The 6,000-nt window shown below is 42.0% G+C and overlaps 1 protein-coding gene across 3 annotated transcripts in view; it reads right to left on the reverse strand.

Moving 5' to 3' along the window:
- KLHL5 (kelch like family member 5) overlaps positions 1 to 5,785 on the reverse strand; it is a 65,701-nt gene extending 59,916 nt beyond the window's left edge. For 2 of the 3 annotated variants that reach the window (XM_033106165.1, XM_033106164.1), the window contains exon 1: positions 5,505 to 5,785. The gene's annotated coding sequence lies outside the window, so the exon portion shown is untranslated. The remainder of the gene's footprint in view (positions 1 to 5,504) is intronic. The other variant, XM_033106166.1, reaches the window with a different exon arrangement.
- Between the last annotated feature and the right edge of the window lie 215 nt (positions 5,786 to 6,000).

A 6,000-nucleotide genomic window follows, 5' to 3' on the forward strand; every position in this document is an offset into this window, starting at 1 on the left:
CTAGCCAGACAATCAGCTCTAATGTGTCTTTTGGAGTAAAAGTTAATATAAGACCCGGTCTTATGAGACCGGGTCTTATATTATATTCAAGTAAGATCGGGTCTTATATTAATTTTTGCTCCAAAAGACGCATTAGAGCTAATGCTCTGGCTAGGTCTTATTTTCGGGGAAACATGATAGGTAAAGAATGCAAGGGAACTTTGCTAGAAAAGCTAACTATAGTTGACAGGAAAAGAATGGAAATTTATTGAGAAAAATAGGTTAAGTTGATGGAGAGATGTGGCAATAGAATGTTAAAGTGCAAAATGTCCAGATAGAGTGCCTAGACCAATTTAGATGGTAGAAAAGTCCAAAGCAAAGCAGTATATATTAAGTGTTCCCTTCTTTGTGCATTACTAGCCATGGGGAGAAGCCAGGGAGCCCTGTATCAGCATCAAAAGCAGATGACTTGTAAGAGTTCAACAATTCAGTAATTTCTATGTACCTAGGGAGGGGAAGAAGGGATCACAATGGAGAAGGTGAGATGGCGTGTGTCAGGGTTCAGGGAGGGGACATTGTTGCCACAAGTCAGCTTCAGTTCTACTTTTGTATCCTGATTATCCTAATTAGCCTGTCCCACTGGAATACGCAAACTGATAATAATTGTGTCAAACTTTCAACTGGCATCACAGGTTTCTTTTTAATCCTAAACTATTAGAACTGCCTCTTTCTCTATTACAAAGTTGCCAATTTCCGTAACTTGTTATACCTCAGGGCCAACTCCATTATTTCCAAACTCTGATAGTGGTTAACTTAAGAAGTAACCAAGACGTGGTACTTCGAGAAAATACAGTTCTTCTATGATTGCTAGAGGCTCTAGTTAATTTTGTTTAAGTGTGTGAACTCTTGGGTTTAAACACCCATTTAACAGCAGAGAAAACAAGTCAACACAGTAAAAGAGGAATGAAGTATATACACATGGGGAGACACTGGCCAGAAATTATACAGATCTGGGAGGAAAAGCAGCCCCAGCTCCTAACTTTCTGTTATTGACACCAGTTGCCTCTGAGACGCAGCTGCACTTCCTGCCATTGGGCTCTGTGACATAAAGCGATATCCCTCTTCTAACAAAACACTCTTTTTGCTTAAGCTAGTTTAAGTAATATTTTGTAACTTGTCACCAAATAATCCCTAAAACCAAAAAAGATGGTTGGGGCAATGTGTCACAGTATATATACATAATCAGGTTTTATCATATTGAAAGATTCTGTTGATTTGTTTTAAAGAAAAAGGAAAAGAGAGGGAACTTAATTACAGCTATTTTCTATTGGGGTTGTAAACTTCCCGTTCATCTTTATCCTCATAGGATCTAACACAGTGCCTTACGCACGTCACATTTAAAAAATGTTTACTGAATGGACATAGAATTCAAAAAGAATGAAATCAACTAGGTCAAAATAGTACATCTAATTGTGGCATTTCCAAAAGCTTTCATTTCTAATGAATAAAAGATGTTCTTTATAATTCTCATTAGCATAATTCTATGATTAAACACACATATACACACACAAAGAAATCCTGTTTTCTATTTTCTAAATAGAATGCTGAAAAACATAATTTGGATTTATTCAGCTTTTGTGTTAACTCATGGGACTATAATGCCTGCTTAGAGTAGTAACCATCAAGACTGTCCACAGACTATCCTAGTTCTCCTCCCGGGAACATGATAGAATTGCATTCCCCCGCCTCTTTGAAGTCATTAAGTGTAGTATTTTGACTTGTTTGGCCAATGAAATGGCAATGAGAACTAAATGTGTCACCTCGAGGTGGAAGCCTTTAAGAGCCAATGTACAATTCATCACATCTTTCCCCCTGTCCTAACAATTGTGGAAGCAAGTGTTGAGATGGGACCTCTGACTACCTGGGGTTCCAAAGGACTACCTGGAACAGAGCTCTCCTGCTGACCCTAATTGGACATGTGCTGTGACTGAGAAATAAACCTTTGTTGTTTTAAACCACTAGGATGTGAAGGTCCTTTGTTACCACCTTAGTGAGCATAATTTACCCTACGCGATCTACTCAGCAAGCTCTTTTCTCGTTAAGTGGAGTGAAGACACTGAATAGCTCTGGTCCTTATTTTTCTTCAGAATGGTAACATTTTGCATAGTACTGCAGTATTTATAAAATATTTTTATAGAAGTGTCCCTCATTCCCAAACTCTCAAAATCCAAACATAGAAACTGAATGGTTTCAAAGAAACTTTTCGACTAAACCCTCATTCTCTCAACTTACACTAACTACTTGCTAGCTGAAACTCAGGAACCAAGAACATTTGGATAAGGTGATGTTCCTTGCCCTCCAAACTCGTGCCATCCACTCAAATATTTAGACAGGAAAATATTCTTGATACATTATTTCATTTGCACCTTAAAGCTGTTTTTCTACTACCTGGTACCTAGGTATTAAATTCTCAACATCTATTGAATAAATTGGATGCTGTCATCATTCTAATCTTACATATAAGGAAACAGATTCAGAGAGGTTCATAAACTTGCTAGGAATAGGGTTTCTGAGCAGGAATTCCCACCCGTTCTCAGGAATTCTTTTTCACTTTCTCGTTCCGAGTCCCGAGATATAAACTGTTTTCTGTTCTCCAAGATAAATCGTTTCCACAAAGGGATGGCCGATACTACAAACCACCTGGGTTCAAGGAGCCAATTTTCCCAATTTCCCGACCAACTTTTCTCGGGATTCAGGAATGGAAAAGCGAAAAAAATTCCCAAGAACAGGCGGGTATTCCCACCAGGAAACCCTAGCGATAAATAGGAAAAATGTCTGAGATACATTGTAAGTAGTACATTTATTTACCATTGTGGGTATTACTGGATTCAAGGAGCCTATTTTCCCGATTTCGCGACCACCTTTTCTCGGGATTCGGGAACAGGAGAGCGAAAAAAATTCACAAGAACAGGTGGGAATTACCACCTGGAAACCCTAGCTAGGAACAACCCTACACATTAGTGGCAGAATCCGAGATTTTCTGGCTCCAAATTCCTTTCCACTATGTAACATGCTTTCTGAGGTCTCCTACCACTACGGAATTCTAGAATTTAATAGAAAATAGTATCAATAGTGTTTGTGATGAAAAGAACGTGTTACTCACGTGTTTACATCAGAGAATAATTGAAGTCATTCTTTAAGGAATTCTATTTGCTGAAACCTAGTCTAATGCAAGATCCTGAGTACCCTGAAACACAGGAAGAAGTTCTAGAGATCATTTGTTCCAACAGGCAACTTGCAGAACAATGAAGAACTACGAAAGAATTCAGGGGTAAAATAGCCTTTACCTTTGATATGTAGTATATTAAAAACTGACTTTTAGATTATCTTCACTTTGGTTCTTACCAAATTGGCTAACTGCAAACTCTTTGCTTTCCAATTTTTACTAAACCTCAGTTGAAAGAAATACTCATGAAGAACGGCCTGAAGTATAGGCAATCCATCATTTCTACAGGTTCACTGGCTCTCCATTTGTGTTCCACAGTCAAATAAATTTGGAAAAAGTCACAAAATATATCCCCCTTTAAAAGAGTAAATTTGAACATTAGCCAAGAAATTGAGTAAAAAACTACTGAAATTTGTCTAACCCAGCTACATCAAATGTATTTGAGCTCTGAATGTTACTTCAAGAAATAAACTATTGATTTCTCATTTCTTAGGACATAGTTTAGGAAATATTGTTCTAGGTCATTTTAAATGTTATGAATGGTTCAAATTAAGCCTTCAGAGAACTTATCTTGAGTTTTACTATCGTCCTATACTGAAGAATATTGTGGTCTAAAATTCATTATTTTCTGTAGGGATATTTTAAAGATGTTAACTGCATCACACAATCCCCTTTTTATGAGGGCCCATGAGAAAATGTTCCTCTCAGCCCTCACTGAAACTTGCTTTCTCTCGCTCTCTCTTTCCTGGTTGCTAGGAAGCCCAGAGCCAATACTGTGCCTCACCTCCAGCACAGGATCTTATAGCATGAACTTACGCTGTTTCCCCGGAAATAAGACCTAGCCGGAAAATCAGCTCTAATCAGCTCTAATGCGTCTTTTGGAGCAAAAATTAATATAAGAGCTGATATTATATTATTATTATATTATACTATATTATATTTTATTTTATTATATTATACTATATTATATTGTATTTATTATTATATTGCATTTTATTATATATTGTATTTTATTATTTATTTTATTGTATTTTATTAATATAAGACCCAGTCTTATATTAATTTTTGCTCCAAAAGATGCATTAGAGCTGATTGTCCGGCTAGGTCTTACTTCCGGGAAAACCAGGTAGTATTACCTTTTCCAGAAACTGTATTCTTTTTTTCCTGCCATGGTACTATATGGACACTAAGTTGCTTCAAATAATTTTGGAAATATATTAATAACTATATTACAATTTCAAATCGATTTCTTCCTTCCTGCCCCATTACCCAAAAATATCAGTGTATTCACCTTGTGTAAATGTTATCACAGAGTTATGGCAAGCCAATAGAACACAGACATTCACAATATAGGCTAGTCAGCAAATGCTTAAAACCAGAAAAAAATAGTCCTGGTTTTTTCAGTGGTCTAATAACCAGACTTATTAAACTGTCTTCTAAACGGAAGGAAAATGAACATTTACTGGGCACCAATAACAGCAAGACACTTTACTAATATACAAAAGTTTCATTTTTTTAAAGAGCCTTGGCACATACATACTCTCTGGAAGGATGCACAAGAAACCGGTAATATTGGTTGGCTGGGGGTGCAGGAGTGGGCGCGGAGAGACTTTGTATATATTATCCCTTTTGAATTTTGTGAACGTATCAACTATTCAAATATATTTTCAAAATCAAACGGAACAATAAAGGTGCAGTAATGTTTTACTCTTTGATGCAGCAAACTTCCTTCCTTAACTTTTGATCCCAAAGTATACACTGAAAAGCTTAAAAGAAGTTTCAAACAGTGACGCCGGTTTAAACGGAAATAAAGTCCCTTTCTGATTCTCCACGCTCCAGGTGAGGCAATTACTTAAAATTAAAACTTAGATTATGATAGTCTGCGGGTAACAGAAAAACAGTAATGGGGAAAACAGTAATGGGGAAAAAAATCTGAAATGGTTTCCAGTTTGTTTTATTAGAACAGTACGGGGAAGAGCAATGACTCTGGACAGCTGTCCACGGCTTAGCAGGCTGGCCACAACTTTGCACAACTCGAGGGCGGCCCGATGCCTCCCCAGGGTTCTCCGCAGCGCGGCCAGGCTGGCCCCGGGTTCGAGCCCCGGACGCGGTTCGGGGAGTCCCCGCCTGGCCCACCCCTTGGGACAGAGTTGTCATGGAGCCGCCTCCCGGAGGGCCCAGCGGGACTCGGGCCGCCGAGGCCCGGCGAGAGGGTCGCGTGGGGGAGCAGAGCGGGCCGCGTCACGCGGCCGGTCCGCCGCGGCCCCCACTCCGACGCGGAGGAGGAAGTCGCACTTACCCTGTCGGGCTCCTGAGACCGCCGGGGATCACGGCGGGGCGGCCGGGCGCGAGGAGGAGGGCCGGCGGGGGGCAGGGGCCGGCGGGCTGAGGAGAGGGATGCTCGGCCCCTCCGGCGCCCCCAACCCCTTCCTGGCAGCCTCAGCCCCGGTGCAGGTCGGCCCGTGGCGGGCCACTCCCCCTCGGTCAGGCTTCCCCAGTCCCAGGGGTGACAAGCTCTTCCCGTAACCTCGGAGGGGGGCCGGTGGGCGAGTGGGTGGGTGGGGGTCGGGGGCCCGCGCGCCTGTCAGTCCCGGCGCCGCGCCAGCGGCTTCTCGCCCCGCCCCTTCTCGCCAGGCCCCGCCCCTCCTCGCCCCACCACGAGCCCAGGGAGACCGGCGCCGCCTCCGGGTTGGCGGTTTTCTCTTCCCCCAGCGTGGCGCCGGCCGACGGCCGGGGCCTGGGGAAGCAGTGGAGGGGGCGCCGGTGGGCGGTTTGGGGGAACTCGTGGGGGCAGG

The sequence above is a fragment of the Rhinolophus ferrumequinum genome, chromosome 5, assembly GCF_004115265.2.
Source record: "Rhinolophus ferrumequinum isolate MPI-CBG mRhiFer1 chromosome 5, mRhiFer1_v1.p, whole genome shotgun sequence".
Classification (NCBI taxonomy): Eukaryota; Metazoa; Chordata; class Mammalia; order Chiroptera; family Rhinolophidae; genus Rhinolophus; species Rhinolophus ferrumequinum.